We start from the raw sequence: 27,533 nt of genomic DNA, 5'->3' as shown, positions 1-27,533 counted from the left end.
AGTTTACTGAGAATGATGGTTTCCAGTTTCATCCATGTCCCTACAAAGGACACGAACTCATCATTTTTTATGGCTGCATAGTATTCCATGGTGTATATGTGCCACATTTTCTTAATCCAGTCTATCGTTGTTGGACATTTGGGTTGGTTCCAACTCTTTGCTATTGTGAATAGTGCCGCAATAAACATACGTGTGCATGTGTCTTTACAGCAGCATGATTTATAGTCCTTTGGGTATATACCCAGTAATGGGATGGCTGGGTCAAATGGTATTTCTAGTTCGAGATCCCTGAGGAATCGCCACACTGACTTCCACAATGGTTGAACTAGTTTACAGTCCCACCAACAGTGTAAAAGTGTTCCTATTTCTCCACATCCTCTCCAGCACCTGTTGTTTCCTGATTTTTTAATGATGGCCATTCTAACTGGTGTGAGATGGTATCTCACTGTGGTTTTGATTTGCATTTCTCTGATGGCCAGTGATGAGGAGCATTTCTTCATGTGTTTTTTGGCTGCATAAATGTCTTCTTTTGAGAAGTGTCTGTTCATGTCCTCTGCCCACTTTTTGATGGGGTTGTTTGTTTTTTTCTTGTAAATTTGTTTGAGTTCATTGTAGATTCTGGATATTAGCCCTTTGTCAGATGAGTAGGTTGCAAAAATTTTCTCCCATTCTGTAGGTTGCCTGTTCACTCTGATGGTAGTTTCTTTTGCTGTGCAGAAGCTCTTTAGTTTAATGAGATCCCATTTGTCAATTTTGGCTTTTGTTGCCATTGCTTTGGTGTTTTAGACATGAAGTCCTTGCCCACGCCTATGTCCTGAATGGTATTGCCTAGGTTTTCTTGTAGGATTTTAATGGTTTTAGGTCTAACATTTAAGTCTTTAATCCATCTTGAATTAATTTTTCTATAAGGTGTAAGGAAGGGATCCAGTTTCAGCTTTCTACATATGGCTAGCCAGTTTTCCCAGCACCATTTATTAAACAGGGAATCCTTTCCTCATTTCTTGTTTTTGTCAGGTTTGTCAAAGATCAGATAGTTGTAGATATGCGGCATCATTTCTGAGAGCTCTGTTCTGTTCCATTGATCTATGTCTCTGTTGAGGTACCAGTACCATGCTGTTTTGGTTACTATAGCCTTGTAGTATAGTTTGAAGTCAGGTAGAGTGATGCCTCCAGCTTTGTTCTTTTGGCTTAGGATTGACTTGGCGATGTGGGCTCTTTTTTGGTTCCATATGAACTTTAAAGTAGTTTTTTCCAATTCTGTGAAGAAAGTCATTGGTAGCTTGATGGGGATGGCATTGAATCTATAAATTACCTTGGGCAGTATGGTCATTTTCACAATATTGATTCTTCAAACCCATGAGCATGGAATGTTCTTCCATTTGTTTGTATCCTCTTTTATTTCATTGAGCAGTGGTTTGTAGTTCTCCTTGAAGAGGTCCCTCACATCCCTTGTGAGTTGGATTCCTAGGTATTTTATTCTCTTTGAAGCAATTGTGAATGGGAGTTCACTCATGATTTGGCTGTTTGTCTGTGATTGGTGTACAAGAATGCTTGTGATTTCTGTACATTGATTTTGTATCCTGAGACTTTGCTGAAGTTGCTAATCAGCTTAAGGAGATTTTGGGCTGAGACAATGGGGTTTTCTAGATATACAATCATGTCATCTGCAAACAGGGACAATTTGACTTCCTCTTTTCCTAATTGAATACCCTTTATTTCCTTCTCCTGCCTGATTGCTCTGGCCAGAACTTCCAGCACTATGTTGAATAGGAGCGGTGAGAGAGGGCATCCCTATCTTTTGCCAGTTTTCAGAGGGAATGCTTCCAGTTTTTGCCCATTCAGTATGATATTGGCTGTGGGTTTGTCATAGATAGCTCTTATTATTTTATGATACGTCCCATCAATACCTAATTTACTGAGAGTTTTTAGCATGAAGGTTGTTGAATTTTGTCAAAGACCTTTTCTGCATCTATTGAGATAATCATGTGGTTTTTGTCTTTGGTTCTGTTTATATGCTGGATTACATTTATTGATTTGCGTATGTTGAACCAGCCTTGCATCCCAGGGATGAAGCCCACTTGATTATGCTGGATAAGCTTTTTGATGTGCTGCTGGACTCGGTTTGCCAGTATTTTATTGAGGATTTTTGCATCAATGTTCATCAAGGATATTGGTCTAAAATTCTTTTTTTGGTTATGTCTCTGCCAGGCTTTGGTATCAGGACGATGCTGGCTTCATAAAATGTGTTAGGGAGGATTCCCTCTTTTTCTATCAATTGGAATAGTTTCAGAAGGAATGATACCAGTACCTCCTTGTACCTCTGGTAGAATTCGGCTGTGAATCCATCAGGTCCTGGACTCTTTTTGGTTGGGAAGCTATTGATTATTGCCACAATTTCAGAACCTGTTATTGGTCTATTCAGAGATTCAACTTCTTCCTGATTTAGTCTTGGGAGGGTGTATTTCTCGAGGAATTTATCCATGTCTTCTACATTTTCTAGTTTATTTGCATAGAGGTGTTTGTAGTATTCTCTGATGGTAGATTGTATTTCTGTGGGATCGGTGGTGATATCCCCTTTTTCATTTTTTATTGCATCTATTTGATTCTTCTCTCTTTTCTTCTTTATTAGTCTTGCTAGCGGTCCATCAATTTTGTTGATCTTTTCAAAAAACCAGCTCCTGGATTCATTAATTTTTTGAAGGGTTTTTTGTGTCTCTATTTCCTTCAGTTCTGCTCTGATTTTAGTTATTTCTAGCCTTCTGCTAGCTTTTGAATGTGTTTGCTCTTGCTTTTCTAGTTCTTTTAATTGTGATGTTAGGGTGTCAATTTTGGATCTTTCCTGCTTTCTCTTGTGGGCATTTAGTGCCATAAATTTCCCTCTACACACTGCTTTGAACGTGTCCCAGAGATTCTGGTATGTTGTGTCTTTGTTCTCGTTGGTTTCAAAGAACATCTTTATTTCTGCCTTCATTTCATTATGTATCCAATAGTCATTCAGGAGCAGGTTGTTCAGTTTCCATGTAGTTGAGTGGTTTTGAGTGAGTTTCTTAATCCTGAGTTCTAGTTTGATTGCACTGTGGTCTGAGAGATAGTTTGTTATAATTTCTGTTATTTTACATTTGCTGAGGAGAGCTTTACTTCCAACTATGTGGTCAATTTTGGAATAGGTGTGGTGTGGTGCTGAAAAAAAATGTATATTCTGTTGATTTGGGGTGGAGAGTTCTGTAGATGTCCATTAGGTACACTTTGTGTAGAGCTGAGTTCAATTCCTGGATATCCTTGTTAACTTTCTGTCTCGTTGATCTGTCTAATGTTGACAGTGGGGTGTTAAAATCTCCCATTATTTTTGTGGGGGAGTTTAAGTCCCTTTGTAGGTCACTCAGGACTTGCTTATGAATCTGGGTGCTCCTGTGTTGGGTGCATATATATTTAGGATAGTTAGCTCTTCTTGTTGAATTGATCCCTTTACCATTATGTAATGGCCTTCTTTGTCTCTTTTGATCTTTGTTGGTTTAAAGTCTATTTTATCAGAGACTGGGATTGCAACCCCTGCCTTTTTTTGTTTTCCATTTGCTTGATAGATCTTCCTCCATCCCTTTATTTTGAGTCTATGTGTGTCTCTGCACGTGAGATGGGTTTCCTGAATACAGCACACTGATGGGTCCTGACTCCTTATCCAGTTTGCCAGTCTGTGTCTTTTAATTGGAGCATTTAGCCCATTTACATTTAACATTAATATTGTTATGTGTGAATCTGATCCTGTCATTATGATGTTAGTTGATTATTTTGCTCGTTAGTTGATGCAGTTTCTTCCTAGCCTCGATGGTCTTTACAGTTTGGCATGTTTTTGCAGTGGCTGGTACCGGTTGTTCCTTTCCATGTGTAGTGCTTCCTTCAGGAGCTCTTTTAGGGCAGGCCTGGTGGTGACATCACTCAGCGTTTGCTTGTCTGTAAAGTATTTTATTTCTCCTTCACTTATGAAGCTTAGTTTGGCTGGATATGAAATTCTGGGTTGGAAATTCTTTTCTTTAAGAATGTTGAATATTGGCCCCCACTCTCTTCTGGCTTGTAGAGTTTCTGCCGAGAGATCAGCTGTTAGTCTGATGGGCTTCCCTTTGTGGGTAACCCGACCTTTCTCTCTGGCTGCCCTTAACATTTTTTCCTTCATTTCAACTTTGGTGAATCTGACAATTATGTGTCTTGGAGTTGCTCTTCTCAAGGAGTATCTTTGTGGTGTTCTCTGTATTTCCTGCATCTGAATGTTGGCCTGCCTTGCTAGATTGGGGAAGTTCTCCTGGATAATATCTTGCAGAGTGTTTTCCAACTTGGTTCCATTCTCCTCGTCATTTTCAGGTACACCCATCAGACGTAGGTTTGGTCTTTTCACATAGTCCCAAATTTCTTGGAGGCTTTGTTCATTTCTTTTTATTCTTTTTTCTCTAAACTTCCCTTCTCGCTTCATTTCATTCATTTCATCTTCCATCAGCAATACCCTTTCCTCCAGTTGATTGCATCTGCTACTGAGGCTTCTGCAATCTTCGCGTAGTTCTCGAAACTTGGCTTTCAGCTCCATCAGCTCCTTTAAGCCCTTCTCTCCATTTGTCATTCTAGTTATCCATTCTTCTAATTTTTTTTCAAAGTTTTTAACTTCTTTGCTATTGTTTTGAATTTCCTCCCGTAGCTCAGAGTAGTTTGATCGTCTGAAGCCTTCTTCTCTCAACTCGTCAAAGTCATCCTCCATCCAGCTTTGTTCCGTTGCTGGTGAGGAACTGCATTCCTTTGGAGGAGGAGAGGCGCTCTGCTTTTTAGAGTTTCCAGTTTTTCTGCTCTGTTTTTTCCCCATCTTTGTGGTTTTATCTACTTTTGGTCTTTGATGATGGTGATGTACAGATGGGTTTTTGGTGTGGATGTCCTTTCTGTTTGTTAGTTTTCCTTCTACCAGACAGGACCCTCAGCTGCAGGTCTGTTGGAGTTTACTAGAGGTCCACTCCAGACCCTGTTTGGCTGGGTGTCAGCAGTGGTGGCTCAAGCAGAAATGCAGAAATCACCCGTCTTCTGTGTCGCTCAGGCTGGGAGCTGGAGACCGGAGCTGTTCCTATTTGGCCATCTTGGCTCCACCTCCAGTCATAGGTATTTCTTTCTATACTATGAATCCATAGGGTCTAAGAGCTTTAAAAAAAAATGCCTTGGGGTGAAAAGGAGAAAGGGAGGAAATAAAAGGGAGAGAAGACACTAAATATTTAATAGCTACAGAATCTTGATAATCATATACTACTGCATTTTGTCACTTCTTGCAGTGTTTCCTTGAGACATTTTTAAACTTTCATCATTTAACTTTAACTTTCTTATAGTTTTTTTGTTTTGCTTTGTTTTTGTTTTTGTTTTTTGAGACTGGGTCTTGCTCTGTCACCCAGGCTAGAGTGTAGTGGTATAATAAATGGCTCACTGCAACCTCAACCTCCTGGGCTTAAGCTATCTTCCCACCTCAGCCTTCTGAGTAGCTGGGACCATAGGTGCAAACCACTATACCCAGTTAATTGTTTTATATTTATTTTTTGTAGAGACGAGGTCTCGCTGTGTTGCTCAGGCTGGTCTCAAACTCCTGTGCTCAAGCAGTCCTCCTACCTTGGCCTCTCAAAATGCTGGGAATACCCAGATGTGAGCCACCAAGCCTGGCCTTTCTCATATTTTCAAACTAGATGATCAGTTCTATGTAGGCAGAGTTCACATCTAGCCAGATCTAGCACTTTTACAGTCGATTCTTTTACAACACAAGCTTTCTACAGTACCACTTAGCTTGTGTCAATAGCACATAGACATTGTATTGGTTCATGGGTGTGATTTTTTTTTTCCTAGGCAAGAGGAGCTGGAATAGAACAGAATTCAGAAAGAAAAGCAAAACAGGGCCAGATGCGGTAGCTCATGCCTGTAATCCCAGCACTTTGGGAGGCTGAGGCAGGAGGACTGCTTGAGCACAGGAGTTCAAGAACAACCCGGGTAACATAGTGAGACCTCGTCACCACACAAAAAATAAAGAACTAGCCAAGTATAGTGGTGCATGCCTTTAGCCCCAGCTACTAGGGAGGCTGAGACAGGAGGATCATTTGAGCCCAGGAGGTCAAGGCTGCAGTGAGCTGAAATCATACCACTACACTCCAGCCTGGGTGACAGAGGGAGACCCTGTCTTAAAAAAATAAAAAATGAAAAGAAAAAGCAAAACAGCTTCAGCTTGGCTGTTGCACATACAGGCTCTTCATTTTATTTAAGAAAAATTCAAAGTGAAAGCTTGTATACAAGGCTAAAAGAGGTGTTAATTCTTGGTTCTCATCTTGGAGCAAGCCTTATTTCCTTCTGTGCCCACCTTAATGGCAACTCCACTGGCTCAGAGCTCCACTTACCTTTCTGTTTTTGTTTTTGAGATGAGGTCTTACTATGTTTCCCAAACTGGTCTCAAACTCCTTGGTTCAAGTAATCCTCTTGCCTCAGCCTCCCAAGTAGCTGGGACTACAGGTCCCACCACGCCAGCTCAGGGTTCACTTCCAAATAGCTCCACATTTATACAAGCCAGCATTTTTTTACTGTTTTTTGTGCATATTTAATTTAATATAATCTATGGCAACCTCCACCTATGCTGAGCTGCCTGCCTGGGCTGTCCAAGCCCTTGTTTTCTGGGTACTATGGGTCAATGTTGCACAGATTTTGAGTGGTCTGCACCCAACCCTATTTTTTAATAACCCATTATTTTTAGTATACAATTTTGTATACTAAATGATGTACAACTATCATGTTTTATTAAATATGTTTATCCAAAGCTACTAGCATAGTGCCGTGAATATAACACTTAAAAGTTTATTGGAATCAATTTGAAAACAACTGAAAACATTTTATTTTGCTATTGTTCCCCTGATCTTAAATCTAAAATCAATTTGTCATCTCCAAACTCCGGGATTCCTAAAAACCCTCAGCCCCACATAAGGAGTACCACCCTGCTAAGGTTTCCATTCATCACACCAAAATCACTACTTAAACAGCTTCTGCTAATACAAGATTCAATTTACTGTTATAAAAAAGATCTAATCTACAACAACATCCGTATGACTGTCAAACCCCAATAAGCAAGGTGACCGCTCTGCTTGGTGATTCAAACTTGGGCCAAAATGAATTGAAAAGCTGAGACAAACAGGGACGGTTTTCTATTCAGTTTCACAGCTGCTTGGGCTACTGCCCAGTCTCCATAATGAGGGTGGTCTCTTGCTTTGTTTTCATGAAACCTATAGCATGTAGAACACACAGCATTTAAATAATGTATGAATTTCAGCCTTCAGGATATCATATTGTCCCCAGTTGCTTGATATTTTGTCTCTCTCCTCAGAATAGTCAGAAACACACTGGAGCACACACATAGCAATATGTGTGTGCTCCAGAACACACATAGTAATACTATGACTTCTACTTGAACCAGCTTAAATGATCTGCTTATTGTCTACACAATGAATAACCAATATACCATTTTAAGTGAAAGCCTCCATACTTTTATCTTTAATTTCAAATCCCCAGACAGGAACATGAGTTTCAATTTAAAAACCTGGAGATCAAAAGTACATTGTACTGTACGTCTAACCAGGCCTGCCAATGCTCCTTTAACCCAACTTATAGATATGCATGCATATGTATGTATTTTCATGGATATGGCAACAGGATTTGTTTTTAACACATACAAATATCTGCCATATATAATTTTTACAAAGACAGAGCAAATTAATCTTCTTCCCTTCTTTTCTTCTTTCTTTCTCTTCCCTGCCTCCCTACTTCCTTCCCTCCTTCTTCTTTCCCTTCCAGGGAGGCAAGTGTGGTACTAGAAAACATTTTCCTTACAAAACAGCAATAACCGGCCGAGGTGGGTAGATCAGGAGGTCAGGAGACCGAGACCATCCTGGCTAATGCGGTAAAACCCCAACTCTACTACAAATAAAAAAATTAGCTGGGCATGGTGGCAGGCGCCCATAGTCCCAGCTATTTGGGAGGCTGAGGCAGGCGAATGGCATAAACCCAGGAGGCAGAGCTTGCAGTGAGCACTCCAGCCTGGGCGACAGAGCGAGAGTCCATCTCAAAAAAAAAAAAAAAAAAAAAAAAAAACAGCAACAACCCCAATATTCATTGTTACTGTGTATTTATATAAACTTGGTGTAAACAGCCCACACATCCTTGTAGGACTGTTTTACCCCTGACATATGATGCTCAACCTAATTATTTACATTACAAAATATATTCAAATAACAGCAACAATATTTTTAAACACCATGCACCCAAGGCCTAATAACCATTTAGATATGAACTGTGGCTTATCTTCCATCAAAGCAAGCAAAATCAGGAAAGGCATTTATAAATTTCATATAGAAGCCCTAAGAATGTGAAAAATATTCACAACTATGACTAATGCAGACAAATAATAAACTCAGAGAGGTTAAGTGGTTTGTCCGAGATCACATAGCCATTTGGTAGCAAAACTTATTTATCATTATTATCCAATGTTCTTCCCATTATTCCACATTGTTCCCCTCTGCTAATAGGTCAGGAAATATACTACTTAAAATAGTAATGCTAGGCATCAGATAAACAGTCTAAAAGAAAAACTTGACTTTGGGGAAATAGAATTTCTAAAGAGTGACACATCAACGAATGAAGTATGTGTGTAATTTGGTGATTACATTTTCCAGAAACTGGTAGAAGAGATTTCACTAGTTCAAAGAAAGCCAAAGCCAAAGGTTACACTCTCCATTAGAAAATACGAGCGATTTCACTAGTATTGAAAGGCCCAATCTGACAACTAGCAGTAAAAGCAGTCTGTCCACTGGCTGTCTGTTCGTACTGGCCCACATAGCTCAACTTGTAAAGGTTGTAATTCTGAGTTATCAGTTAGTGGATGTAAGCCTAAGCAAAGCCCAAAGCAGCAGCCCAGATCATTTCCTCTGTCCCCCTCCCCAACCCCTTTTAAATGAAGCCACAAATTCAGTGGAGTCTGGAGATTTAAATTCTAATCATTTTCCCTTTGCCCTTTAACATTGGTGCTCCCAAGGGAACCTTTACTTCCAAGCATTACTATTCTAGGACCCCGAATCAATAACCCACAGCTCTAAAAGGCAAGAATGCCAAGTAAATGCTGTTTTCTTCCTCCCTCCCCATCCCAATTAAGGAAAATTAAATTTATAAGGCTGTGGAAGAGTCTCCAATAGAGACACCATAATAATAAAACCACTCAGAATATCTCAAACCAGACTAAACAAAATGCTGCATTCAACTTGCACACAGCAACCATGTGATAATCCACTTGACTACATTTAGGAAGAATGCGTCCCAAAAGAGGGCACTTACGACTATGATTGTCTTTCTGTCCCTGCTCCCCATCCAAAACTACCAGGCACGTTATTCCTGGTATACTCACCTTATTCCTCTCTACACAATGAAATCTACCAGACCACAGCTCGATACTGCTTTACACAGAGAAGTCTGGCTGTGTGGTAAAATAATCCAATATTAAGAATAAAAACAATAATTTAAATTTTCAATTTAATAAATATTTATTGAACATCTTTTATATAGCAAACAGTGAGCTACATGCTGGTGATAAAGTTAAAAAGAAAAAAAATCCAGTCCCTGATCTCAATAATCTCATTAACTAGTAAGATAAAGAGACAAGGGAACAAATAAAAATCTAACAAAAATCCCTTAGAGTTCTATATAGCCCTTCATAACTTTCATAAAACCTTTGTATCCTTTAAAGCACATTGATCCTCACAAGAGTCCTGATGTAGGTAAGGCAGTTCTTACTGTCCTCACTTAACAGGTGAAAACACAAATTCACTGTACAGAATTGTCATGAGTAAGAGGCAAGAGTAGTAACACACCACAAAGCTAGTGCTCACAAAGAATGAGACTGTATTTAATGAAACCACACATACTGTTGCATCCTAATTACATGAGACAGCACAGGCAGAGAGTGAACAGCTCTTACAGAAAAACAGTGCTGAAAGGATGACCAAGTAAACAGTATACAAACCATGGATGCTTTTGATAGACATCAAGACTCTGTGATACTCTGTAACTCGACTGAACCATTACTGATTTGTTAGTGCTGTTTTCAGTCTTTTATTTCCTTCAATAATGTCACCAAAATTCTAGTATTAGAAAATGTGCCACAAACATGAAAAGCTAAGAAACACTGACCTAAGAACATAGAGCTAATACATGGTAGTATAAAATCAAGTTTTTGATCCCGCATTCTATGTTCTTTCTCCTATAAAATACAGCCCCAGACCGTACAAAGGAAATCCAGGTCATATGAATTCCACTTTGGAAAGGAATCCTTCAACACTCCAGAGGGCTTTGAGTCCAGGATCCCTGGGTGTATCCCAAGTCTCAAGTAGCCGCATCATAAGCCCTAGAATCCCATATATACTCAGACTTTACTAATTAGGTCTGAACATTTTAAAGGCACCAGATCAGGCTGGATCCCCCAAGACCCTAGTTCAGATCTAATCTTCAAGGTGACACATGTTGCCCCCAGACTGACTCCTGAAACATAAGTACTGTAAGTTGCAGTATAAACCTGGTCAGGCTAGAACACTGGTCCCCGCCCCATTCCGAATCAAAGAGGATCTGGTTAAGTGCCTGAAACTGTCATCCTGAGAACTATGGAGCCCAAGTGGTTACAGCAGCCCCACTTCTGTGGTCAGGAGAGATGGAGAGGTGGCCAGGGCTTGTGCTCAGGGGAGACAAAGAGGGGGCCAGAGGGGGCCACTGCAGATTAAATACAGTAGCCCCGCTTCTGTGCTCAGGAAAGATGGAGAGGGGGCCAGGGCCTGTGCTCAGAAGACACAAAAAGGGGGCCAGAGGGGGCCACTGTGGATTAAATACAGTAGCCTCACTTCTGTGCTCAGGAGAGATGGAGAGGGAGCCAGAAGAGGGGAAAGAGAAGAGACAAAATAAATACCAAGAAGAGGAGGGGCAAGAAAACATGGGAACAAAAATTAGAAGCATGAGCATAAAGAAGGGATGAAAGATGTGAATCTGCTCTTCCTTCAGTCAGCCTCCATTTCTGTGAGCCTCTCACAGTGTGAACACTTTGACAAACTGAGGGTGACTCCAGCATGTAAGGCATTATTCCTCTCTAAACATCATGGCCCCTAAGTGCAAGCCAAGTATATCTAGGGCTCAACCAAATAAATAGTGCTTTGTTACAATGCTGCAGAAAAAACCTACTGTGTTGAATTTACTGATCTCTAATATGGAATTTCTCAATGGATTTTTCAAGGTAATTTTGACTATTCCATTTTTCACTTTATATGCTGACTTTGGAACCTACCCCCCAAATAAGGTATAGCTTCATAATAATATTTTTCTCAAGGTAAACATGACCTATCCTGTGAGTATTGCCAATCTTTTACCATTAATCTTCTTTCTAATTTCCAGTTTATCACTTCTATATCCTTCTTGTTACTTCAATTTAAAATAACAGGACTACAATAACTGGTTCAGATATATGTGTTTTTAAACTTAAACATGGACTACAGAAATCAAAACAGTTGTTTGGGGGTTTTTTGGCTTTTTTTTTTTTTTTAACATTTCTAACTGTAGTGATCTGGCAATGAACATTCATTGCATTGGTGATGATCCTAATATATGATGTACTTCAACTGTACCAGACTTTTTCATTCTCCAGCCAACTGTCTCCTGTCAGCCTTTGTTTGAAATTTCTTAACTTCTGGGGATTGCTGCCAAACTCTTAATACCATGAACCCTGCATTAGCTCTGTAAAATTTAAATCCCTGCCTGTATACTCCAGCTACCCAGCTCATTCCTGAGCCCTATCCAGTACAATCTTTCTATAAGCTGAGACTAGAAACTTTTTTTTTTTTTTTTTTGAGACAGGCTTGCTCTGTCACATAGGCTGGAGTGCAGTGGCACAGTCATAGCTCGTTGCAGTCTTGACCTCCTGGGCTCAAGTAATCCTCCCTCCCATCTCAGCCTCCCAAGTAGGTGGGACTACAGGCATGCACCACCATACCTGGGCTAATTTTTTTTCAGTAGAAACGAGGTTTCACTATGTTGCCTGGGCTGTTCTCAAACTCCTGGGCTCAAGTAGTACTTCACCTTGGCCTCCCAAAGTGGTGGGATTACAGATGTGAGCCACTGCACCCAGCCTAGAAACTTGTATTATCAGCCTAAACATAACTAGAAAAGTAAATTTCTATAATCACACAAACTGATAAATTTATCTTAAATACTATCAGTTCAAAGATAATAAGTTTTTAACTCTTGTTGTTTCGTATTATCAAAATCACTGTATTATTGGTCCATATATTATCCTTCAAAGCACTCCATCCCTTGCCTTGCCTCACCTAGCCTCACAACAATCTGATAAGCCATCCTCATCTACAACCAAGAGAATTCACCAGATATTCATCTTCAACAGGCAATTTTTAAAACAGCCTTCCATAATAATAACAGAAATATGCACACTGTAGAAAATTAGAGAATATAGATGAGCAAAAAATCTTAAAACACTTCATATTCCCATCATCCAGAAAGATCAGCACTGTATGTATATCCTAGTAGTCTTTTCTCCCACCCCATATACACATTTTTATATATGCATTTTCAACAAAATATTTCACTCTACATACTTCTGCAATCTGATTTCCAAAGCCAACAATCTTCACCTTTCCATTTCAGTAACTTTTCATCTTGTCTAACTCCTAGATGAAATTCGGTTATTCAAGATGGACTTCAGCTGGTATGTTCAAATTTATACCAAACCTATAACCATCATCAACCAATTTTTACTTAAAGCTCTGTCTGCCATGCCAGGTATGACCTGTCTTCTTCCCTTTGCCAGTGGGTACAGCTCCAGTCCTGCTCAGCATCTCAAAGAGTGCCAGGACTCTTCCGTTTTAAAAAGATACAAATACATATTCATCAAGCATTGAAAAGGCACATATTCTATTCTTATTTTAAATTAATCTTTTAGCTTATTTAATTCTTGTTTATATTTGAATTGAGAAAGAAGATGGGGTATTAAAGGCAGGAAAGACCCAGTGCACATATAGTTCTATATAGTAGTGGTAGTAGTAGCAGTGGCAACAGTAGCAGCAATAATACCATCACCCTGCACTTGGAAATGTCTCCTTATCCCACACGTACAAAACTTAAAGCAAAACAAAATCCTTTAAGTTTGTAAGCAGGCTTTCCCAATCTGGAAAAAAACAGAACCTTCAAATTAGAGGCCATATTGTTCAAACTGATTAAGATATAAATGAATTTTGTGACTTAATATGTAAATATTGGCTAAAATATTTAGGATAGCCCAGATGGTAACAGCAATAGTGCCAATTCTCCAGGCCACTTTTTAATGCATTTCTAGTATTATTTTAGTCTTTTATATTCTAAACAACTATACATAAGAAATCCAACAAGAGTCCAACCTAATTTCTTCAACTCTTAAATTCAAACATTTTTTAAAATATACAAATATATATTCATTGAATACTAAAAAGGCACAAATTCTAGTCTAAGTTGATGTTTTAGCTTCTTTAATTCTTATTCATATTTGAGTTGAGAAAGAAGATAGGAGTAGTAAAGGCCAGAAAAATGGGAATCAGGGAATTATGATAAGAAAGATGGTACAGAGTTGTTTATAGTCTAAAAAGGAGAAGTCTAAGAAGAAGAAGGAGGAAAAGGAGGAAAAGGAAGAGGAGAAGAAGGAAAAGGAGAGGAGGAGAAGAAGGAGGAAGAGGAGGAAGAGAGGAGGAGAGCAGGAGGAGGAGGAGAAGGAGAGGAGGAGAGCAGGAGGAGGAGGAGAAGAAGGAGGAGGAGGAGGAGGAGGAGGAAGAGGAGGAGGAGGAGGAGGAGGAGGAGGAGGAGGAGGAGGACGACAACTACTACTAACTTCTTTCAGCTGAACTATTTTCAGTGGGCTAAAGTCTCCTAATTAAAGACACATTCATTATAAAACTAAACCAGGGCCGGGCACGGTGGCTCATGCCTGTAATCCCAGCACTTTGGGAGACCGAGGTGCGCGGATCATCCGAAGTCAGGAGTTTGAGACCAGCCTGGCCAACATGGTGAAACCCCGTCTCTACTAAAAATACAAAAATTAGCCAGACCTGGTGGTGCATGCCTGTAATTCCAGCTACTCAGGAGGCTGAGGCAGAAGAATCACTTGAACCCAGGAGATGGAGGTTGCAGTGAGCCGAGATCGCGCCACTGTACTCCAGCATGGGCAACAGAGCAAGACTGCCTCAAAAAATAAAACAAAATAAAAAACTAAACCAGGTCAGGCCCAGTGGCTTACATCTGTAATCCGAGTACTTTGGGAGACTGAGACAAGATGATTGCTTCAGGCCAGAGGAGTCCTTCAAGCCAGACCAGCCTAGGCAACAAAAGCAAGACCCCATCTCTACAAAAAAAAAAAAAAAAAAAAAAGTTTAAATAGAAAAATTAAAAATTAACCACTAGGCTCACAGGAGAGCATAGACATAATCAATTAATTTACTGATTGATGATGCCAGACCTAAATATTAACTTGTTGGAAAAAGTTCTATGCATTTAATTCACAACTGCTATGTTTCAGGATTTTTAAATTGACCCTTTTCTTAGATAAAACCCAAGCTCTCCCTCCCATCTGTTTACTGGTCAAGTTCCCCTACCCTTGGTCCAAATTTAATGTCTGACTTCAGCACTAATTACACTTAAATATGTACTCCCAAAGAGTACATCTATCAGTAAAGGCTGATGCACTGGAGACCGAAGTCTGCTCTTTAATACCAGAAATGGTAGAATAGTAATAGCAAATATAATACCACCATTTTATATGAGCTTATTAGAGAAAACTTTGGAATGGTAGGCCTAGGAGAACACGTTTCTAGTAGCAGTGGCAGATGGATGACACAGAAAAACAAGCTCCGGGTGTCCACACTGAATAATGCTTAAAGTGGTAACAGGAGACAGAGGGCTTACAAGCACTGTTATTTTATAAAGCATAGAATGTCACTTCACTAAAAGTCCTGTGGTGGCACATGCAATAAATAAGACCTATTAACACTTTTCTTTACCTAAAATCACCCCCAGAGAGTTACTTAAGTAACTCACTTCTTAATTCATGTTGATCATCACGTGTCATTGGTTTGTGATCTTTGATAACAAGGGCTTTCTGGACTTCTATACCTTAAAATTTTTAGGCACTACTTTTTTTTAGGCCTATCTGTAATTATTTCTCATTTTAAGGTATCCAAGTATAGAACTGAGCAGCACATCTATGTCAGACAGATCCAGTTTCAAACCTCAGATCACTATGTGGTAATTCTGTGATTCTCGGCAAGTTACTGACTCACTCTTAAGACTCAGTTTCTTCTGCTGTAAAACAGTCATTCTAAAATTCTCACAGTACTGTTAAAATGTAAAGCAGCGTAGGCTTTGCACACAGGACACACTCAGTAAATGGTAACTGTTGCTATCATTAGTGTTGACAACTTTTCTCCAGTAAGTCTATGCCTCTGTTTAACTCCATCTGTGAAACTAGAAACGAATTTCAAAAGTTTCATTTCCAATCATGCTCTTACCAGCAAGATTTAAGATGTCTTTCTTATTATAAGTCTAATTACTTTTGGGTCAGAAATCAGCAAGAGGCCTATCTAACTTCTATACAATCTCCCAGTCCCCAGAAGGTAATTTAACCTATGGAAGTAGCCAATCTCAAAAGCTAAAGATGTTGTGCTTTTGTATCTCCTTACTGGGCTTAATCTGTTAATTAAGCAAACCAGGAGAAGTACACAAAAGTTTCCCTCAACCAACTCTTGCCAAATTTATAGAGGGAATACAGAACATGATCACTAGTCTTTGCTATTGGCCAATAGTCTATTGTAACCAGCGCTAGAGACCCAACACGACTATCTACAAGGCTGACACATGGAAAAACGATTGGTCCAAAACATTTTGTCTTCATCACAGATGATTCTGTTATGAATAAAGCCGTTTTCCTCCTCACAATATTAATAATACTGATGTCCAGAAGATGTGTTTTAGAGAATGGGCAGGTGGATTCCATAGTGACAGTTCAACTCCTAAAATGAATAATTGCCCTGCACCCTTGTTTAAATATGACGCCAGTATCTAAAATCAAAGCTTTGCTAACATTTATTCATGTTACCTTCCGTTTTAGGTCCTCTATACAGATACCACCCTTAGCCTGGTGTCTCCATGAAGGCTCATTTTGCCCTTCCTTCAGCTCCCTTACCCAAGTGCTTCAGGAGAAATATTAAATCGATGCCTTCAACTTCCAACATACCTGGCAGCCCATCAAAGCTGCCTCTTTAACTGTAAATGGTATCCTGTCTCACAAATGCCCATTTTGTCTGCTTCACGTATAACAAGGGTGTGAGAGGCTACAGGATAGTATTAGACAGGTTTTACTCGGTTTCTTGCCATCAGAGGTGAACAGTTTTGTATTGTTCAAAGCAGTCATGGGTCTCATTTCCTCATAAAAACAATCTCTACAGCTATTTACACCATAGGGCTAAGGAGGTCAGTCAGTGCTGGAAATGCAATTAGGGAAGACAGACTTTTTTTAAGTAAAGAAACATCTGCCCAAAAAGCTTAAGTAACAAGCCTCCATCATCATGTGGCTGTGGCTTGGCTTTTGATTTCTTTTCTCAAATGACAGGCTCCAGAGGCAAATGACACATAGCTACTAACAAAAATATATCCTAAATATTAATTTAAAAATTTTTAACTAGAATATATGTTGTTTGTTTGTTTTTTGTGAGACAGAGTCTCACAAAAAAAACAAAAAATGGCGCCATCTCGGCTCATTGCAAGCTCCACCTCCTTGGTTCACACCATTCTCCTGCCTCAGCCTCCCAAGTAGCTGGGACTACAGGTGCCCACCACTACGCCCACTTGTATTTTTAATAGAGATGGGGTTTCACCTTGTTAGCCAGGATGGTCTCGATCTCCTGCCCTCATGATCCGTCCACCTCGGCTTCCCAAAGTGCTGGGTTACTGGCGTGAGCCACCGCGCCCAGCCTATATGTGTTATTTTTTAAGATACACACACAAAAAGCAAATGGTGTTGTTGGTAGATGTGGACCACTGTTCTACACACACTTGTTATCCTCTCCAAGCACCTGCCTATATGTCAGCCCATCTGATTCCCTCCTCTCCTGCTTCTCACTCATGGCCTGCATCCCAGGACTTAACCTCCAGTTTCTTCCCTGTCTCTATCATTCTTTTTACCACCTCTTTTCCACTCACCTCTGATTTTCTCACTATCTTCTCAGGTGTACCTCTATGACAACTTATTACTAGAAGCATTAACAATGGCTTCACTACTAGGTGTCAAAGTCCCAACTGTTCATTTTATATATCTCAGAAGGGCAGAGTTTTAAGGGAGATGAAGTTTGGAGAAGTGAGGATGATAATGATCACCACCAAGGGTCAAAAAAGGTGGGAGACAGCAAAAATTTGTTTTGAGTCATACGTGGCTGGGAATGACCAATGACTGATGGCAGCAGGGCTTGATTATGTTACTTTCTAATACCTCCTGAAATGCATGGCATTTTTCCTGTTTGCCCATTGGTTCACTATTTAATAATGTGTGTTGTCGAGACAAGAGATTTTATTGACAGCTCGGAGCAATTAATAAAGAATTCTATCTTCACACAGGGTTTTCTTGAAGAAGGCTCAATTTACTTGGTATTCAGTCTGTAAGATCATGTTGATTCTGCTAAAAGGATCATATGTCAGTTTTTACTCATACACAATTCATCATGCAGAAGGTTTTTTTAAATGATTTTGACAATGTTTTTGAGATTTAAAAAATTAAAACATCCTATATACCTAAAAATAATTTCTAAGTTCCTTCTTAAGACTATGATTATGATTGCATTAAAAATATTAAAATCTATGGTAAAATGTTATTTCTTTCTATTTGTCATTCACTCAACAGATATTCCTGAGCAAACCACAATGTGCAAATGATTGCAATGGGCCCAGTGGAGACAAAAGAGTGGTCACAGAGCCCTCCTTCAAGAAGAAGCATTTATAAATGTACATATACAAATAGCTATAGCAGAAGGTAGAAAGCATGACCTACCACAAAAAGGATACAGTAAAGCACTCTTGAAGTACAGAGGAAGAAGAGATCCATTTCAACTGAGGGACTCATGGAAAAGATAGTAATGGTGAGTAGTTCATACAAGAGGCTAACAATTTTACTGTGTAGTAGAATTTCAATTTCTGTGAATTTCTCTGGGAAGCTAAATTTCCCATGGAATTTACAGATGCTATGTCTCTCTGAGGTAAGGGGCAGGACTCAACTCTGGACCAGACTAAAGACTGGCTGAAACAGGGAAGAGGTGCTGAAACAGGGAAGAGGTGCTGAAAGCACCTCTCCATAAGATACACCCACCAGCACCATGACAGTTTACCATTGCCATGGTAATACCCAGAAGTTACCACCCCCTTTCTAGAAATTTCTCAATACACCACTTCATTGGCATGTAATTAAAAGTGGGTATAAATATGACTGCAGAACTGTTCCTGAGCTGCTGCTCTAGGCACACTGCCTATGAGTTAGCCCTGCTCCACAAAGAACAGTACCTCTGCTGCTGCTATACACTGTCACTTCAATAAAAGTTGCTGTCTAGCACCACCAATTCCCCCTTGAATTCTTTCCTGGGTGAAGCCAAGAACCCTCCTGCACTAAGCCCCAATTTTGGGGCTCGCCTGCTCTGCATCTTGTTCTTAGTATTCCTGTCTATTACATCTCTCCAGTTACCTCTTCCATTCACTGAAGTGAAAATATAAGGAAAAAACACAAAGATTTAACTCTTAAATTACAATGAAATTAGTGAAGGGAATAAAATACAAGCATAATTCATTCATCTAAGCCTTATGCCCTTTGTATTTGATAGCAATAATCCCACAGTAACTAGAAAACACACTTATCTTATTAACGAGACTAGAATTATTTTAATTAGGTATCTCCACATGCACCAACTGTTAGAAATCAGACTGTTTTGAAACAGTTGTTAATGACTTAACACGGCAAATGTTTTCCCGAATTTCAGGCTGAAATCTATGTTTGAGACAGATGGGAAAGAGCCTGGCCCTGCTGTGTAGCGGAGGAACAGCCTCGTGGGCCTAGAGATGCATTTTCTACCAGGATTCAGCAAAACAATCCTAGGGACACATAGAAAGATAATCATAAACTTTGATAACATCTGTTACATTAAAAGTTTGAAGCCTGGCACTAGTAAACACCTAAAAATTGGGGAAAATGCTTCATTTCAGAATCAAGTCTCTAAATTTCAAAATTTCAAAACACCTCATGAGAACATCAGAAGTCCAAGGTCTAATCCTAGTCTTCTGGTTAACCTGGGAGTCTGTGCTCGCCCTTTAACAGACCCCCCTCTTAGACAAGAATCAGGACTCATATGGAGTTCCTCTGTATGCTTTACTTCCTCTGGGAAATGATTTTGTTTTCAGTTTATTGTTAATTCATGAAAAAGCTTTAAAATTTTGGAAAGGCTATTAACAAATTTACAAAAAATTTTACTGGACCAATTTTGGCCCTCTGAGGAGGCACAAGCCCTAGAAATTCTAACCTGTCTTAAAGAGGTATGTGGCCTGCCTGAAGCAAGATGAAGATGTGTTGAAAAACGGTAATTATAAAAGGAATAAATTTTATGTTTTGACAACTGGGTAAATTATATTCTCTTGATACTTCCTAGAAGGTAAGTCTCCAACTGCCTATGGACAGCAAACACGTTATAAAAAGCAGGGACACAATAGTGGACATTTATTTATTCTGACTTATTTTAACCTAATTAGGGAGAAAATAAATAAGAGTTCCCTTCAAACCTGTCTAGTCTTTTCCTAGACCGAGACAAAGATAATTCTGGAGAAAGCAGGAGAAGAAAAGCAAACACAAGCACAGCAATACTAACTTCCAAGGCTTATGGTATTTTTGTGTCTGACGTTTCTCCAAGGCTGTACTGAACAAAGGCCTTTCCCCGACATGCTTGTCCAGTATGCCCAGGTTCCCAGGTTTGGGAATATGGAAGAATTGTTACACATACACATACACACACACACACACACACAGTAATGCCTTATAAAAGGTTTTAGTGTTTAGATTACACAGATTGTCTTGATTTTCTATACAGCTGAGAGTCAAAGTAGGTATGGCTTAGTAATCTACTTAATTGCTTCACTGTCTGATTAAATTTGTCAGAGCACTAATCTTATTTTATAAGAAAGAAAAACATTACAGTTGTCACAAGTGACAATAACATTTAGTCTAGGTATTTTTGCAGTATTATGGGCTTTGTGACTTGCGCATATAATGAATACAAGGATAGAATCACTCGCTGACAAATTCTTATCTCCCCTATTTTTCTAGTTCTTACATGGACAACCACTTCTATTGGAACATAATGATCAAAGGGCCATTCTATTGGATCTGGCATTATGCCAAGTATACAACTCAAGGAATTAAATTGAATGTCACATAGTCAACATCCTTTCTAAGGCCACAGGATATCAATTAACTCTTAGACAATATTCTGGAAAAAATTGTTTATAACTTCTTCCTAACCTCTCTTATATTTTAGTAATTTCTCTTATATTTGGGTTACATTATGGGACTAATAACTGTGCATTCAGCTCTCTGTTTTCTCCTTTTTTATAAACACATTTTTATAGAGTAGACTTAATAAGATGCTAGGAAGCCGACTTCCTAAGAGTTGCACAGGACTGAAAAAAAAAATAAATAATGCTTCTAAAATACCACTATTTTATGTGGCAAATACACAACTTTCCAATCCCATTCCTCAATGAGTTGTTTTAGTTCCTCGGGAAGAACAGGGAGATTGAACCATGTGTCTTCTAAAGTCTGTTCCACCCAGAAGATTTCATGTAATTCTCAAAGTAATGTTTCACTTCATAATAAACACAATTAGAAAACACTATGATGAAAAAGTCCCAACTTTCTTTTTTTTTTTTTTTTTTTTTTTTTTAAGACAGAGTCTCACTCTGTCCCCCAGGCTGGAGTGCAGTGGTGTGATCTTGGCTCACTGCAACCTCTGCTGCCCAGGTTCAAGCAATTATCCTGCCTCAGCCTCCCGAGTAGCTGAGATTACAGGTATCTGCCACCACGCCCAGCTAATTTTTGTATTTTTAGTAGAGACGAGGTTTCAACATATTGGTCAGGCTGGTCTTGAACTCCTGACCTCATGATCCACCTGCCTCAGCCTCCCAAAGTGCTGGGATTACAGGCGTAAGCCACTGCATCCGGCCCCAACTTTCATTTTAAAACTCAATCTTAAGCCAGTGCTTTTCTACAGACGCCTTACAATGACTACAGGCCACCAACATGTGTTGGAAAGTAACCTGTAATTAAAATGAGCTCTTCAAATGAGTCTTGAACTACCACATCTGAAAGAGAAGGTGAACAAAGTGAGCTACTTCTCATGTAGGACAGATGGTACAGTTACTCAGAGTCACTTAAGAACTAGGCAACAGTATATCTTGCATAGAATTTCTTCAGATCATGTTTCATTATTCATTAAACTTAAGGCTGAATCTCTTCTGAGCTACTGTAGCATAGAGGAATCAGTTCCAAGCTTCCAGCTGCAATTTATGACTCTTATCCTTGTTTCCTTGTCCTCCTTGTAATGTTATACAATATCCACCTTCAAAATGTGGGAGTTTTACTCTGCCCTTTTCCTGCTGTGAAAAATTAGTGATAATCATGAGAAGAAAAATAACAATTCTTAAATACTACAGTTCTTAAACTTAAAACTAAAAAAGAGATCACTCTCATAATCATGTCTATTGTTTACTGACTCATATTATTAAAGAGCCGAGAGAAGTGCATCTTTCAGACACAAAGAAATTCAACCTAGCAGTCATCTAATTCAATCTCTTATTTGATGCCAAAATCCCATCAACAGTAGCCCTACAATGCAGAGCTGACCATGTCTATTAACAGAAAATCACAACTTCCATCAGCAAAGCATCATTATCCTGAGACCATTCTAACTCTTTGAAAGTTCTTCTTAAATAAAACGAATAAGCTAAAACATGTTTCTGTCATTTCCATCACCTGCTCCTTATACCACTTTAAAAAATGTACACACATTAATATATATTATATATACATGTTATATGTTCATATATGTTATATATAACATATATAAAAACATATATGGAAACATACATATGTGTATAAATAATTCATATGCCATAAAATTAACCTTTGTGCTCTTTTTTCTTTTTGAGATGGAGTCTCACTCTGTCGCCAGTGCAGTGCAGTGGCACGATCTCGGCTCAGCGCAACCTCCGCCTCCCGGGTTCAAGCGATTCCCCTGCCCCAGCCTCCCGAGTAGCTGGGACTACAGGCGTGCAGCACCACGCCCAGCTAATTTTTTGTATTTTTACTAGAGATGGGGCTTCACCATGTTGGCCGGGATGGTCTCAATCTCTTGACCTCATGATCCGCCCATCTCGGCCTCCCAAAGTGCTGTTTTCTTTTTTTGAGAAGAGTCTCGCTCTATCACCCAGGCTGGAGTGCAGCAGCACGATCTCACCTCACTGCAATCTCCACCTCCTGGGTTCGAGCGATTCTCCTGCCTCAGCCTCCTGAGTAGCTGGGACTGCAGGCATGTACCATCATGCCCGGTTAATTTTTGTATTTTTTGTAGAGATGGGGTTTCACCATGTTGGCCAGACTGGTCTAAAACTCCTGACCTCAAGTGATCTGCCCACCTTGGCCTCCCAAAGTGCTGGGATTACAGGTGTGAGTTATCATGTCTGGCCTGTGCTATCTTTTAAGACAATGCAGAACAAAGCTAATTCCTCTTCCATATGATAATCTTTCAATGACTTGAGGAAGTTATTATAATCCTCTTCTTACTAAACATAGGCATTTCCCTCTGTCATTCCTCATTTGAAATAATTTAAAATCACCTCTCTCATCCACTCTGTTGGCCTTGGTGACTATTGTGAACATATTCTGGTTTATCTATATTCATCTTAAAATTACTTAGGCTTTATCAGAAACATGCTAAATAATGAATAAAAATAAGTTATGGAACTGTAGTAAATATTTCATTGTGAAAAAGAACATAGATTGTATTAGTGTGAGAGAGAAGAGGAAACTGTGAATCCTAAGCACAGACCTTAGTAATCAACAGAAGATGTGTGGGATTCAGAAACAATGAGGTCATTCAAAAAGGGGGAATAGCCAAGTAGGTTGAAAGGAGCCCAAGAGAGACTAAAGCAGTATGAGGAAAACAAAACTGGTATTCAGCAAGATTACAATCAGAAAGGTATTTAAATGATGAATTTAGAATACATTTGTGAGGATGAAAAGATAAAATGCCTAGAAATAGAAAAAATAGTAATTTAGTGAACTAGCAAATAACACGAATTTATAAGGCAGAACTCTATTTTTCAACCTTTTCTAAAGAAAAGAATTCCATCTTTAATGATGTAAAGTTCAATATACAATATTTTTCATTAATAATTCTTACCTTGGATGAAATTAAAACAAAACAAAACACAAAGATAAACTGAACAACTATTTCTAAAATGGTAAATCGAGTAAGCTCAAATTACCATCAAAGACCTCATTTTTATTCAATTCCTTTATTTTCAAGTTTGTGTAAGAAATAGATGGACTAAGTTCTCTTGCTAAACAGGTAAAGTTTTTATATTCTAATGAACACCTGTTCAGTAGGTATTATTTAAAAAAAATCGATACCCCAGCACGAATTCTTCTAATAGGCTTTAGATTAAAGCAGTGCATCTTTGTAATGTTTTGTCGCCCTCAAAAATTTCTCTCAAGTCCAGCTTTCAGAGTGAATAACAGAAACACCTGGAGATCCTAGCTATCTGGTGCCAAGAAAAGCAACTACAGAGTTGTTCAACTCTTATGAAAAGGCATTCCTACTCACAGAATAGTCATGTTTATCACATCTAGAGATCTAAAAGAAAGCTTATTCCAAGAGTCCATTCTTAATATGTAGTCTTGGAAAAGAATTCTGATTCAGAAGAACGTTCTTATCCTTCCTCAGAAACTCAGAAAGAGGTTCTGCAAAGAAGATCTGAAAAAATTCATTAGAAAGCAATGCTTATAAGATAGTACCATGTTCCCTGACAACTAAATGAGAACTACATCCTTTCCAAAAAGGCATAGGATGAAATAATGCCTGCAGGAAGTACTGGTTTCACAGCAATAGTTATAATGTCAGTTTAACAGCTTTTACTATTGATGATCTCTGTGGTTGCATAGTGCCTTAAGAATAGTTCCAACCACTATATACCTAGCAGTGTATAAGGAGAAACAAATGTACTACCTGAATTATTCAGGTTTTCCTTACAAGAGATACGAGAAACAACCAAAACCAAAAATTCCTTGTTGCCATTCTGAGATTTAGCCAACAGAATCATAACATATAGGTTCGAGGATCCTTCTCTCCAGAAGTTCTATACCCTGCTGGTTGCCTAAAATAAAAACCCTACATCAATGTTACTTCAAAATAATCAAATATTTGAAAGTATTACAATTTCAACATAATAAAAATACTATGGTCACTAGAAGTAATGAACAAAGAATAGTAAGGCAAGTTCTATAAGTGGGTTGACACGTCACTGATGCTTATCCCGTTTTAGTTGGTGAAGGAAGCTGGGATTACACAGGTTCTCCAAATATATGCCTTGCTAAAGGACACAAAACTGCCTTCAGATATCTGAAGATCTGTTCTGTAGATGAATGGAGGCTGTGCCAGATGGCCACAGCCTTTGTCACTTCTCAGTTACAACTATTACAAACTGCCTCAGGTTGCTTAGCAGACCTTCCTGCTACCCTTCTCCACAACAGCTCCTTTCCAGTTCATCCTCCACCATGGAGAGGGGGGAGAGGGCAGAAGTGGGAGAAGAGCTCATGATTCTCTGCCAAATTTGGAAAATGTCTGTTGAATGTTTGCTGGCTCCTAAAACCCAAAACCCCTTAGCCTGGCATACCAGTCCTTCACAATATGACCCTATCTAGCTTTCCAGCCTTGCCTCCTTATGACTTCCAACCAAATGCATGATGATCCCACTACAATACTCTTCTCTCCCTATGATATGCCAGATGTTTTCACAATTCTGTGCTAGATATATGCTTTCCATACCCTTCTTCCATTTGACAAAATTTTACTCCTCCTTTAGTGCCAGCTCTGCTCTCAAAGTTAAAGTTTGTTAGTCTACTGTTCTTACGTTCATTTCACAGTTTTAGCATGGACTGTGTTTTTATGTAGTTTGTTCTTTGTGTATTTAGGCATGGTGATGCTTAGTGACAGAAAAGGGAGGAAATGGGGCAGGTGGGCTGCAGAGACAGGAATGTAAAACAGAGTGGTAGGCAAACTTTCTCCATTTAAAATATTTTATCTAAACCCTTGGCTATCAGCTTTATGATTACTAAGGTCTGTGCTTAGGATTCAGTTTCCTCTTCTCTCTCACACTAATACAATCTATGTTCCTTTTCACAATGAAATATTTACTACAGTTCCATAACTTATTTTTATTCATTATTTAGCATGTTTGTGAAAAATCATCTCACTCCCTGTGTTATTTATATATCTAATGCCTAGGAGCACATTCAGGTGGGTTTCTATGAAGAATCCAGGCATCGAATGCCTAATCACTCCTTTAAGATTAGAAAGTTTCTAGTCGTCTGGGCCGGGCATGGTGCCTCACGCCTGTAATCCCAGCACTTTGGGAGGCCGAGGCGGGAGGATCACGAGGTCAGGAAATCAAGACCATCCTGGCTAACACGGTGATACCCCGTCTCTACTAAAAATACAAAAAATTAGCCGGGCGTGGTGGCGGGCGCCTGTAGTCCCAGCTACTCGGGAGGCTGAGGCAGGAGAATTGCGTGAAGCTGGGAGGCGGGGCTTGCAGTGAGCCGAGATTGCGCCACTGCACTCCAGCCTGGGCGACGGAGCAAGATTCTGTCTTAAAAAAAAAAAAAAGAAAAAAGAAAGGTTCTAGTCATCTGATGTACTATCAAAAAACAATGTAAACTGGATTTTATTTTCATGAAATACTGAGCAATAAAATTGGATTTTATTGCTTAAATGTTGCAGCAAACTCTGGTACTTAGACCAATACCAGAGGCAGCTTGGAAGGCAGCCACAGGGGTTAAGGAGAATTAATTTTGCTATAGAAAAACATAACTTATTTTAAATTTATAATGCAGGAGAAATGCCTTACATTTAAAAACACTCTGTCAAAAATTATTGAGAACGCTAAAGAAACAAATCTATGTTTTCAGTAAATTTCAATTAAGGCTAAAAGTTAAAAAAAGGTGGTAACTTTCCACCATCAATGACATGGGCTGTGGCCCATATCATTAATGATGATACAGCAAAATAAATGAAGGAGGACTTTACTTGCTTTGGGCTGTGAAGAAGCAAAGTATAATGACAGCCAATTGACATTAAACCCAAAAGAGAGGTGGAAACTATGTGATCTTCAAGCTTTGTGGAAAGTATTATAAACATGAAGAGAAGAATGAACAATTCAAACTCAGAAAAAAATTCTCTGTTTAATCCATTATGCAACCTAGACACATGTCAAAGCTTAGATGAGCTTAAATATTATTCTTTTCACCTGTTTCTGTCAATCATTAATATGTCACATCATCTAATTTTGTGTGTTGTACGCACATTTGAAATAAGTCTTCATTTCTCTTCCAAGTAAAATGAGTAAGTACATAACAGAAAGAAGGCTGTACTCTGGCTTGATCTCCTTTGGTTGGAATTCACACCAGGAAATGACCTTTCAGAAACAAACACCCTGCACAGATGCAGCATAGCTCTCTTGAGAGTAATAATAAATCTGAAGTTGATCAGACTGCAACTGAGGAGTGCCTGCAGGAAGGAATATTTGAAACATTTGGGATGCTAACTGCAACCCTCTAAAATAATGTAAGGTGATGGAGAGTATAAGGAGAGCCCAGTGTGTGATGTTCTAGGGAGATGGTTCTGTCAGACTGAGATGTCTCAGGATTCTATCAACTGAGAGGTCAGTTCTGAGTTGAAAACTGCAGCAGAGTTGGCCTATGGTGGGAAAAGCATTCTGACTGGAGACAAGCAACCCAGAGACATGTGTGTCAGAGATGAAGTGGCAATGTAAATAATGAGAAAAAAGCAGCAGAAACACGTATCTCAAAACCATAATTTTCTATCCAAGCATTTATATTAGTGAGTGCATATGGGGAAGAATTGAAGAGGGAAGGACAGGACAGCGATGTAAGACAGTCCCTGAGGGAAGAAAAGTGAATACGCAATGACCTAAGAACCAAAAAAGGAACAATATTCTGCTAATTGTCTAATAAATTCAGTCTGTATAATTCAATTTCCAATTTTGCATGGAAACTTCAAGAACTATCATCCTTTGAAATAAATGGAGTAATAAGCAATAATCAG

At 39.1% G+C, this 27,533-nt stretch overlaps 1 protein-coding gene across 5 annotated transcripts in view; it reads right to left on the bottom strand.

Annotated features, from left to right (window-relative positions):
* Positions 1-27,533, bottom strand: part of TTC28 (tetratricopeptide repeat domain 28) — a 755,749-nt gene that overhangs the window by 452,605 nt on the left and 275,611 nt on the right. The window lies entirely within an intron of this gene.

Source organism: Symphalangus syndactylus, chromosome 18 (assembly GCF_028878055.3).
Source record: "Symphalangus syndactylus isolate Jambi chromosome 18, NHGRI_mSymSyn1-v2.1_pri, whole genome shotgun sequence".
Taxonomy (NCBI): Eukaryota; Metazoa; Chordata; class Mammalia; order Primates; family Hylobatidae; genus Symphalangus; species Symphalangus syndactylus.
Note: the sequence above shows the minus strand (reverse complement) of the source record. Positions and strands in the feature narration are given on the sequence as shown.